The 12021-nt window shown below is 36.0% G+C and overlaps 1 long non-coding RNA gene across 1 annotated transcript in view; it reads left to right on the top strand.

The window, feature by feature from the left end:
* LOC140599723 (uncharacterized) overlaps positions 1 to 6852 on the top strand; it is a 55931-nt gene extending 49079 nt beyond the window's left edge. Inside the window, exon 4 of the long non-coding RNA XR_012002698.1 lies at positions 6482 to 6852. This is a non-coding gene — a long non-coding RNA (uncharacterized lncRNA). The remainder of the gene's footprint in view (positions 1 to 6481) is intronic.
* Positions 6853 to 12021: the final 5169 nt, after the last annotated feature.

Below are 12021 nucleotides of genomic sequence, written 5' to 3'. Positions count from 1 at the left end.
ATCCCAGGACTCCAGGACCAGGCTCTGGGCCAAAGGCAGGCACTAACCTGTTGAACCATCCAGGGATCCCCATTATCCTGTTTTTAAAAAGATTTTATTTATTTATTCATGAGAGACAGAGAGAGAGAGAGAGAGAGAGAGGCAGAGACATAGGCAAAAGGAAAAGCAGGCTTCATGCAGGGAGCCTGATGCAGGACTTAATCCCGGGACTCCAGGACCATGCCCTGAGTCAAAGGTAGACGCTCAACCGCTGAGCCACCCAGGCATCCCTATTTTATCCTTTTAATGTCACTTTTTTATTTAAAAAAACTTCTATGTATACTTTTTTTGCTATTGCATTTCATACACTCTTATAAGCTGCCTGAAATTTTGGGGAAAAGGTAAGAAATTCCTAAGTGAAGTAAAAAAACATTTTAAAAATAGGTATCCCAATTTGCCAAGTGTTTCACTCATAAAACCAGAAAAGTAATTAAACTCAAAACTGAAATATAGAATTAATTTGCTATTGGCACATGGTTTTAGATAGGTTAATATGATAGGCCTTTGCATTACAAATTTCTCTATGGTATAGACAATGGAAAAATGCCATGTGAGACTAGTGATCACTCATCATAACCAAACATGTAATAGATACCTTACATAAATGATCTTAGCAAATTGTTCAAAGAATATGATTATTATTCCAATTTTATAAGTGGAGAAATTGAGGCTTACAGCAGTTAAGTAATATGATTAAAAGTTGAGGAGTAGGGTCCACTTTCCAAAGTTTTTAGAGAAATGGGAGCTCTATAGTGGGAGCTATGGCTTAAATTACTCCATATTCACTCCAGCCTTCAAGGTGATCTGGTTTTCTAAGAATCATGGTAAGTTACACCTGACAAATTCCTAGTGGGAGCACCTTATGTTTCCTAAACCAACACCTTTCTTATGGATATTATAATTATTTTACTTAAAAGTTTTGCATATAAATTTATAAGTGAGATAGTGCTACAGTTTTTATTAATTTCTCACAGGCTTTTCTTTAGTATTAAAATAATATCTTTATCAAATGATTTGGGAATATTTCATTTTTTATGATCTGTAATGATATAAACACACATAGACATTGAATTGTCTGTTTTTTATTTTTTAATTTTTAAAATCTCTAAAGATTTTATTTATATATCTATTTATTTTAGAGAGAACATGTAGGGGAGAGTGGGAGAAGGGACAAAGTGGGAGGGAGAGATGAGCCTGACTCAGGGTTTGGTCTCATGACCCTCAGTCTCATGACCCTCGGTCTCATGACACTGAGCTGAAACCAAGAGCTGCAAACTCAACCAACTGAGCCACCCAGGTGCCACATGTTTGCTTTTATATTTTGAAGTATAGATGGAACTAAATCATAAAACCAAGTCATCCTGGTATCTTTTTAATAAAGGAACTTAAACAAATATTGCAACACCTTTTTGGGGAATGGCATATTCATACTTTATACTCTTGGGTTCAATTTTGTACTTATATTTTAGGGAGATATATTGAAAATAATATGATATGACTAAATAACTTTTATCCTCATAATTTTCATAGAGCAATTTAAAGACTAGAAATCCAAATGCCATGGAGTAAATAACTGTGAAAGTAGCTGTCATTTGTACCTTAATACCTGTTCTTCACAAGTTCAACGGTGATAAAAAAAAATCTCAATTTTAGCTGAGTATGTGGTTTCTCAGAATAAAGAATGTATTTCAGACTTCCAATGGCTGGTTCCACATGTAAGGAACTTGATGGTTGCTACTCTATCCTGACAAGTAGCAGGCTAAAAGATTAACAACTATACTTGGATCCATAAGAGATGGGAGGTCACAGAGCACACAGCAGTCCCTGATTGGAGAGCCAGGTGAATAAGGATGCTGCCACTTAACTGAGCAGACTCACGAGTAGAGCTGGCTGCAGGAACCAGTGTTGAGCTATAGTAGAACTGCTAGAGGTTCAGTGAGGACATATCTGAGAGTAAAAAACTCCAGGTTAACTGAATTATAGCTCCTCCACCCCACCATTGGCAATGTTGTGAGATTTACTTCTAGGAGCTTTGCCAGGTTCCTAGAGTAAATATCAGAGAAAAATTCCCGTATGCTTTTGGCAGGGGGAAGAGCAAAGGAACCATTTTGAAATTGGCCAGAGCACTCTTTCTTTAAAAGGTTTTTTAAAGATTTGTTTATTTATTTGAGAGAGAGAGAGAGAGAGAGAAAGAGAGAGAAGGCACTTGATGTAGGGACAAAGGGAGAGAATCCTTCAAGCAGACTCCTCACTGAGCTCAGAACCTGATGGGGGGCTCCCTCCCATGAGATCATGGCATGAAACCAAGAGTCAGATGCCCAACCGATTGAGCCACCCAGGTGGCCCAGAGCACGCTGTTCTTAACAAGGGCTCCACTCACAGGAAACTAGTTAACCAGAGCCTACCAGATCTGGAAGAGAGGAAAAATCCAACACCTGCCCACTAAGGCCATCCTGACACACCTAAGCAGGAGAAAAAAAACTAAGATACACGTGAAGTTCACAGCCCAGAGGCACAGTAGCCGAGACCTAATCACAGAATTGTAGAACACTACCCCCTTCCCTTATTTCTGAAAGCCTACTTATAATAGTTCCTTTTACTCAGTATATCTGGCTCAAGAAAAAATTATAAGGCATTCCAAAAGGCAAACAAACAAACACAAAAACTGCCTGTAATTAGAAAAGACAAAGCAAGCATCAAAACCAGACATGGCAGATACATATGTTGAAATCAGGCTTGGAATTTTAAATAATTATGATTAATGTGCTAAGGGTTCTATTGGACAAGTAGCATGTAAGAACAGATGAACAGTGTAAGCAGAGAGCTGGAAACTGTAAGAAAATACAAAAATTATAAAGTTTAAAAAAAAAACCACTAATCAAGGTACGCCTGGGTGGCAGAGTGGTTGAGCATCTGCCCTCTGCTCAGGGAGTGATCCTGGAATCCAGGATCGGGTCCCACATTGGGCTCCCTGCAAGGAGCCTACTTCTCTCTCTGGCTGTGTCTCTGCCTCTCTCTCTGTGTCTCTCATGAATAAATAAATAAATAAATCTTTAAAAAAAAAGTCCAGGATTAAAAAAAAACAAAACAAAACCACTCACCGAAATGAAGAATGCCTTTAACAGGCTTATTAATAGACTGGACACAGCTGAGGATGGAATCCCTGTGCTTGAGGTTATGTTAATAGGAAAGCAAAGAGAAGAAAGACTGAGAAACAGAACAGAATAGGCAAGAACTGTGGAACAATTACAAAAGGTGTAACATAATGGGAATACCAGAGGAGAAGAGAAAAAGAAACAGAAGAAATATATGATATAATAATGACTAAGATTTTCCCTAAATGAATGCCAGGGACCAAACCACAGATCCAGGAAGCTTACAGAACATCAAGTAGGATAAATGCCAAAAACTACTCCTATTTTGCACTCCAGTTGCAACCTACAGAAAATCAGAGAAAGAAAAATCCCCAAAGAAGCTAGAAAGGGAAAAAAAAAGATACCTTATCTATGGAGGAACAAAGATAATAATATCCAATTTCTTCTCAGAAACAAGAAGTACAAACAAGAAGAGAGTAAGTGAAAAATTTAAGATGTTGAGAGAGGAAAAAAAAATAAAACAAAAAAACCCCACCAACCTAGAATTCTGTGAAATTATCATTCACAAGTGAAGGATAAATAGAGACTTTCTCAAATAAAAATTGAGGGAGTTTGTTGCCTGTAGACCCACCTTTCAAGAAATGTTAAAAGAAGTTTTTTAGAGAAAGAATAATAAAAGTCAGAAACTCATATCTACATAAAGGATGAGCACTGAAGAAGAAATACATGGAGGTAAAATGAAACCTTTTATTTTTAATGGCTCTAACAAATAAGTTTGCTCAAAATAATGATATCAGTGATGTATTTCATTGTGTATGTTGGTGTAGATATCTTCTGTGTGTGTATATATATTTATATGCTACTGTAGTCCTATATGTAAGTGAAAAGAATAATAGCAATGATACAAGGAACAGACAGCAAGAATTAGGGTTATTTTGTAATCATAAGGATTCACATTACCTGCAAAGTGGTATTGTGCTATTTGAAAGTAGACTTGGGTTAGTTCTAAATGTATGTTACAAACTGCAGGGCCACCACCAAAAAAAGTAAAGAAAAGTAAAAAGAAAAAAAAATGATATGCTAAGAAAGGAGAGAAAATGGAATCCTATAAAATATTCATTTAAAACCACAAAAGGCAGGAAAAACAGAGTGGAAGACTATATTTTCCAGGCTCCTAGCATTTAGTTATGCCCATCTGATGAAGTTCTGACTAGTGTAATGCAAGCAAAAAATTGGAGAAGGCTTATCAAAAGAAGGAAACTTGCCCTTTGAATCTTTATCTTCCTAATGGCTGGAGTTAAAACATGGTGCTTGACCCTAAGGCAACGTAGCACCACGTGTTGAGGTGCAGAATAATAGGATAGAAGTAAGTCCCAATGATTGTGGGTTTTTCATATCAGTCCTTGACTTAACATATTTATACAACACAGAAAAATAAATTTCATGTTTTAGGTGACTACTACTTTTGGTTATCTGCTCCTCAGAGGTGAACTTGACCTTATATAATACAATGCAGTAAAAGAACCAGAAGGGACTATAATTCAGCAACTATTAAAAAATAAAGTAGAGAAAGAATAAAAAATAATTTGAGTGAAATAAAGATCATTCACCAGAAACCAAGAACTAACATCTTTCTATATGGTGATTTTCTAAAATATTTTTCAATTAAAGTCAGAGACTAGGTTGACAGCTATTGCCATTGTATTGATGGCCCTAATAAATGTAAAAAACAAAACAAAACAAAACAAAAAACACAAGAAAATGTTAAAAAAAAGTTTCCTTTATGTTAGCAATAAAAATGTGGAAATAAAATGGAAAACATTTCATTCAAAGTAGTAATGAAAAATACAAAAATACTTAGCAGTAACTTTAACTAGAAAGATTCAGAGCCAGTTGTAAAGAATTTTATTAAAATTCAGAATAAAAATTAATCTTAGTAGAAGGCATACTTATTCTTGGAAGGCCTTCCTGATAACATAAAAACATCAGTGTTATACAAGTATATAGATATAATGTAATTCCTACTAGAATCCCAACAGAGTTTTTTTGTAACAGATTGCATAAAGTGATTTTTAAAAAATATGTGGAAAAATTAATACCCAAGAATAGCTAATTATATTTTGGAAAAAGGAAAAATTATTAATGATAAGGGAGTTACCATACTACTTATTAGAATACAGAATAGAACAACCTATGAAATTATTGTGGTTTTGGCATACACATAGAAAAACAGATCAATAGAATAGAGAATCAAGAAGTGATCCCCATTACATGTAAAAAAGTATATTTTAACTCAGAGAAAATTATATGGTTTATTTATTAAGTTGGACTACACACTGACTATCCTCTTGAAATAGAATAAAGTAGGGCTCTTAATTTCCATCTGTTCCATACCACACTTGAGTTCATTTCTGTGAATACTCCAGTCATTCCTCACAAACATCTAATCCTTGGCTATGTCCTGGGCAAGAGGTACATCCCCCTGCAATCTTATCTGCCCTTAGAAGGATGAATTCAGGGAAGAGACCTTCATGGAGCCCATTTGGGCAGGAATTCTGGGATCCTAGTGCCTGTAGCACAGTCCAGATTGGTGTGGGGGAAGGCAGAGGAATGTAGAGGGCGCCTGGCCCTTTGACCCTTCAGACTGCTTGCCCCATTAGAAGGCACATGTCAGGAAGGGCCAGGTCAGTGCTTCTTAAAGAGCATGGACGAGAGCAGGGTACCTCTTGCCTATGTCTTAGCTCAGTGGCATCACCATATTATTTTTCTTTCTGCCACCACAACTGCAAAACCTCCTTCATCAGCCAGGATCTAGAAGTAAAGATAACTGCGAGTAGGAATGCAGCTGATTTAAAATGAAAATATATCACGATCAAGAAATAAATCATTGCTATTTATATTTTGGGGTCATTTGTTACAGCAGCATAACCTAGCCTTTCCTGAGATATATGTTTGTCTATGTGTATGCACACGTGTGTGTATATATGTTTATGATCATATAAACATATAAGTTTTAAATGAGTTTTTAACATGGGTTGCTGGTCAGGAATGTGTATAGAAGTTGGGAGAATAGAATGAAATGGGAAAGGATAAGACAAACCAAAAAATAAAAGAAGGAAATAATAAGAAAACAGACGTCATGTTTAAAAAGCATGTAAGTTATAATATCATTTATCTAAAATGACGTATGTCCATGGGTATTTGTGCATAAGGAGACCCATGAAAAGATGGACACTAAATGTTAATGGTGATTATTTCAGTGTGGTGGGATGCCAAGTGACTTTCACTTTCTTGCTTAGAACTTTATCTCATTTGGATTTTTCTAAATGATCCTGTTATTGAAGCAGCAAGAGAAAAACAATGAAGCCATTCTACTTATAGAGGAAAAATGGAATGAAGGCCGAAGAATGTGAGCCAGCTTCTTTCCTTGAATGGAACTGCCTAACTGCCTTCTGGTCTCAAGTCCTGCAGCATTTTTTCCATGGTAAATTGTGGTTTTTCCCCAGAATTTACTCAGAGTCCAACTGTTTTATATAAATCATGAAGTTTTCTCAGTTTCCTCAAATGGATTGGCTAATTTGTGAGAGAAGATGACCACTGTAATTTGGTTTTTCATGTGTACTGTCCACAGGGGCATATTATCCTGATGCTGAGGGGATATTTTTTGGCTTGTATGCTGGTTGGGTTGCTTAGCATAGAGGGCTCATGATGGTAGTCAAACTCTCTTTTCAGACTGATTTCACAATCAGAAGATTTATATTGGGTGGGAATTCAGGAATTAATCATGGAGATCTGGAAGAGATATTGTAAAACCCCTAAGAGGGAAAAATATCTGTCAACATTCCTTACTTAGGGGCCTAGATTGACCTCCTAGTTGCAGCCTTTTAGCCAGTATTTCTGCTTGCCACTTAACAAAAGTTGGGTAATATTTAAAAGAAAACAAGAATGATATCTTAAAGTAGATGATAAAAATAACCAAGATAACGTAATCAAATGAAACAGTAAGATAAAGTGGTATGAAGTAAGCACTATAAAGGGGCAAAAATAAAAATCAGGGTTAAAAAAATATGGTGAAAGAGATGAGACAATAAAGATTTGAAACAAAAAGATGAAAGAAAATAAAACTTTGCATTTAAAAGAAAATAATGTAGCATAGGAACAAACTAAAGTCATAATATAGAATATATGAATTAGATTAGAGAATATAGTAAGAAGGGTTAGAATAATATACGAGGACAGAACCCAGGGATTAACTGGGACCCTTCGGGCTGAGGCTGCTTCATACATTCCCTGAGCTCCTGGCTACATTTTTCTCGTTAGGCTGGGAGTGTGTTGGTGGGATTTCTGGGCTTTGAGACTCCCGGATGGATAGTTTCAGGAGAGCAGAGACCTGAGTTTTTGGCCATCAAGCTCCCTTCTGTTTTCTGCCGATCATGACCCCAGTTGACACTTCCAGCCAGGCAAAGGTGAACCCAATAATTTCCCAAACATATGACTGATGCAACCTTTATTTTAACACATACTCAAATATTTGCTAGTTTCTTTGTACTTAGCACTAGTTTCTTTGGGCAAAGGGAAAGAAGACAATGAAAGTTCAGTTTAGAAAAAGCCCCTAAAGTTTACAATTAGCTCTTACTCCCATTTTCAAAAGAGAAATCATTCTACATAATAGCCCCTCCCAATTTGTACACTAGATTTAAATTATCTCTGTGCCATTACCAGTTCATTTTACAAAGTTATGCTGTTTATTTCACATATGTGAAGTTCTTAAAAATCTGATTTCTCTCCCAATCTCTACTATGTAACACAAGTGGCACACACTGATTTGGGTCTCAAAAATCTATGACTAATTTTAAGCCTTGAAGTCAGTGGTTTTGTTTTAGTTCTTTAAGCAAGAAACCTTGAACTTTTCTCAAGTGGAATTGATATTACTGAGATATGAACAATGGCCAAGATTTTTCCTGCTTGGAATAGCTTGAGATCATTTTATTTGATCAACCTGCTATGATTATGTCACAAGCAATATGACTGGAAATGAACAAATGTCCTTGAATAAAATTTCACCTTGACTTGATTCTCATTTGATGAAACCTGTTTTAGTAAGCCTACGTGTTGGACTTAAGCAGTGCCACATGCATGTATTTCCTATAAACAGGCAACAGATGGTAAACATCATATTGAAAGCGACATACAAGAACAAATGTGGTTTAGAAAGATCTTGAAATTTGAACAAATTTGATAAGTCCCGTTGTTCAGTAGAAGGCCAGAAATGCAGCTATTTGAATTATGCATTTAATATTATCTCCAATTCATTAATTTCTGAATTAATGATTACCTTCTTTGAGATAAGATTTCAGCAATATAATCTATAATACCTCCCCAGAAGTAGTTATTTATTTAAGAACAACAGATTTAGGATTGTCTTTTAAGAAAGAGCTACAGTTAATATTTTAGTTCAACATTTCAAACTTTGAATGAGCTTATCTCAAAATAGTCCTAACTGACTTAAACAGGTTTTGAGGTCTTTGTTCTTTTTTTTTTTTAAGATTTATTTATTTCTTCCAAAGAGAGAGAGAGAGAGAGAGAGAGAGAGAGCGCATATGCACATGTAAGAAAGAACACAGTGGGGAGGGGCAGAGAGAGAGGCAAAGAGAAAACCAAGCAGACTCCCTGCTGAGCACAGAGGGCCACTCGGAACTTCAGCTCAAGATCCTGAGATCAGATCTGAGTGGAAACCAAAAGCCTGATGAAGCCAGTTAGGACTATTTTGAGATAAGCTCATTAATGGACTGCGCCACCCAGGTACCCCTTGAGGTCTTTGTTCTAAGTGGTGGACCTTTGTGAAACTGAGGAAACAATAGGGATGGTGGTGCTACCATATAGACTCCCTGCCAAAGCTGCCCAGCAGAGCTCTGGAGCTACTGGAAAGAGCTGCAGAACTCAAATATATAGTGAAGGGACATTGGCATTCTTCTATGTCACTACTCACTTTGCTAAACCAGGTTAACATGGATCTCAGATGCTTCTGAATCAAGCATGCTTAAGAAACCACATGCATTTCTGATTCCTACGTGCTTTGGGGAATGATATTGTTAACATTTATTTCCGATTCCCTTCCATTGCAAGTTCTTGACACTGGTGGTAGACTGACCATGATGGTCCCGCTTACTCTTTATTAGGATATTATTGAACTCAGACAAAACAGCACACTTCCTATGGGAAGCATTTAGCTGTACAGCATACTCAAAACTGTTGTTTGAACCCTGGGCTCCTTTTCATGTCTTCATTTCAGAGGAAGTACTTGGAAGAGTTTTCTATACCCTGAAGCAGAACAGAGCCTTCCTCTGGAATTATAAGTGTTACAGGTGTCACCTGTAACATCCCTGCTTTGCTCAATGAACCTGGATTGTGTCAAGGGTTTAGAAAAGGTCTATGCAATCTCTGATTTCCTGACTTGACTTTTGGTCCCCAAATTCTGGTCATCCCTTACATTTCACATAATCTCTCTACAAAATGATAGTTAATATTGACCTTCTCCCTCTTTTTGATATCATGTCTATATTTCCATGCCTGTGTGCCACTCTTGCAGACAGCGCATTGTCTTATTTGACAGGCAGGCACTGAACAAGGCAAGACTGTGAGAAAATAGGTCAAAACGGTTCAATCCAACATAAATTAATTCAACCCAGTTCTAGATTTAACAAACCACATTCAAAAGGATTCAAATCAGATTAGAATAATTAAAACTTACCTTTTAAGCAACTATCACACTTCAAATTGGAGATCCATTTCCTCTTCATCTGGTTTCAATTCTGGTCAAGTAGCCTGTTTAATATGTAATAGGAATAAATCAGAGAGGAATGTTTTCTTCTTTTGGCACCTTAAGACCTTGTAGTTATGAAAATTATTTACTCAAAAGTTTATCATAGTTAAAAAATCAATTTTGAGCTTAAGATAGTAATTTCATTTCATGAAACACCAGATGAAATAGCTTGATCACTCAAGTAGGAAAAGGTGATCTGAAATCTTAGAGAAATGTAGATTAGAAAATATATACTTCTTCCAACCTTATTTCTTTGAATTTCTCAATTTAAAGGTAAAATCATCCATGTCTGAGAATATGAAGACAAAAAGCAGCATAACTTTATAATCCAATATTATTAAGGGAAATGGGAAAAGAAAAGAGAATGTGGAAACTATGCAAACTATTTCCATGTGAAATGTAGTTCTTAAACTTCCAAGCTTTGACCTACACTTCTCAAAATATCTAATCAACAGCAGAATATATATATTTTTAGGTATCAATTTGTTCCAAAGTCTAAAGAAAGAAATCTTTTTCTATTAAAAGGATAAAGTATGGTGCAAAAGTCATTTTACTTTCAAGCAATGGTTGTATCCAGGTTTTTTTTTTTTTTTTTTAACTTACCTAAACATCTTCTCATGCACCATGTTTTTTCAATCAGTTTTTGGCAACCTATCTTAAATTGAGAATTGAAACTGTTCCATTGAAGGCTCCCAGAAAAGAGAAAATGAAAAATTAAGTGCTGATTTCAGGCTTTATTGAAGTTTCTGCCTAAATCTGCTTTTGAGAATTAATAGTGCCAAAGTTATTTCATTTGTGACTTATTTACCATTTGGCCATAATGAAAGAATAGAAATAATTATCTTATCACATCTTTGCCTCCAGGGCCAGTAATTTCCCTTCAATGAGTGCCTCCTAAAACAAATTTTTTTTTTCAGAAAAGTGATGTTTATATTAGAAAGCAGATATTCTCTTGGTCTCTACTGGAGATGTCTTTTCACACTTAATGGATGGACGACACTTAAACTTTGTGCTGTCTTTTGTGAAAAGCTTAGTACTTTGGGTACTTTTTGTATACTGTGCAAAATGATCAAGTTATTGTGTAACTCATTGCATTAAGATGTGGCCTAAGTAGTGAAAATAAATGGTATCACCATATGAATCTAAGTGATTTGAGGGCACATGCCTTGGGAAGGGAGAGAAAACTATATATTATTGAATCGGAACATTAAGAGATGGAAAAAATCTTTGAGATCATTCAATCCAAACTTATTTTAGTTAGAGTCAACAAACTTAAAATCTAGATAGTTTTGGGTTGTGCTCCAAATCCCACAGATTGTTTAAAGCAAGAATCAAGCCCAGCTTTCAGAGTCCTGTTCTGGAAATGAATAAAATAAATGTCCGCAGTGTACTTTCAAGCAAAAAGGAATCTCCAAAGTTGTTCAGTTGCCCACAAGCACTGTCAGTCAAGGTCTATATTGTGAATATCATGATTCAGTTAGAAAAAAACCACTTCTGTTTTCATTTGAAGTTGGGCCACAAATACTCAAACATGCGGTTGGCAAAAAGCTAAATTTCCATCAAAGAATTGTGTTTTGTTTAGCTGATTTTTCCCATCTGATCCAATGGCCAAGCCAGCCAATTCTGAACTTAATTTAAGGGCAGTATTGGATAGCCCTAGATGATAGTGATAACAATTACTACACATGATTTGTGAAGCTTATTACAATTCTTGTGTTGAGTTTCATTCTTGGGATATGGCTAAGGCAATGGTTTTCAACCTTGGGTGAACACTGTAATCATCTAGGGGGCTTTGAAAATACGTCTGGGTTCCAATCACAGAAATTTTTATTCTATTGGTTGGGGATACAAGATGGGCATCAGATTTTATTTTGAAAGCTCTCTGGGTGATTCTAATGTACAGCTAAGAACCACTGGGTAAGAAAATGTGGTGAATGACATTGTTAGCTGGTCGGAGCCCTTGGAAGTCTCATCTATTGCTCTGGTCTTCTTATGAATCTCTGCTTCTGCTCTTATGTCTCAAAGCTAACGTGCTGGGCTACTGTGTTGGGAATCTCCAAAGTA

This window comes from Vulpes vulpes, chromosome 7, assembly GCF_048418805.1.
Source record: "Vulpes vulpes isolate BD-2025 chromosome 7, VulVul3, whole genome shotgun sequence".
Classification (NCBI taxonomy): Eukaryota; Metazoa; Chordata; class Mammalia; order Carnivora; family Canidae; genus Vulpes; species Vulpes vulpes.
The sequence above is the reverse complement of the archived record's forward strand: the minus strand, read 5'-3'. Positions and strand labels throughout refer to the sequence as shown.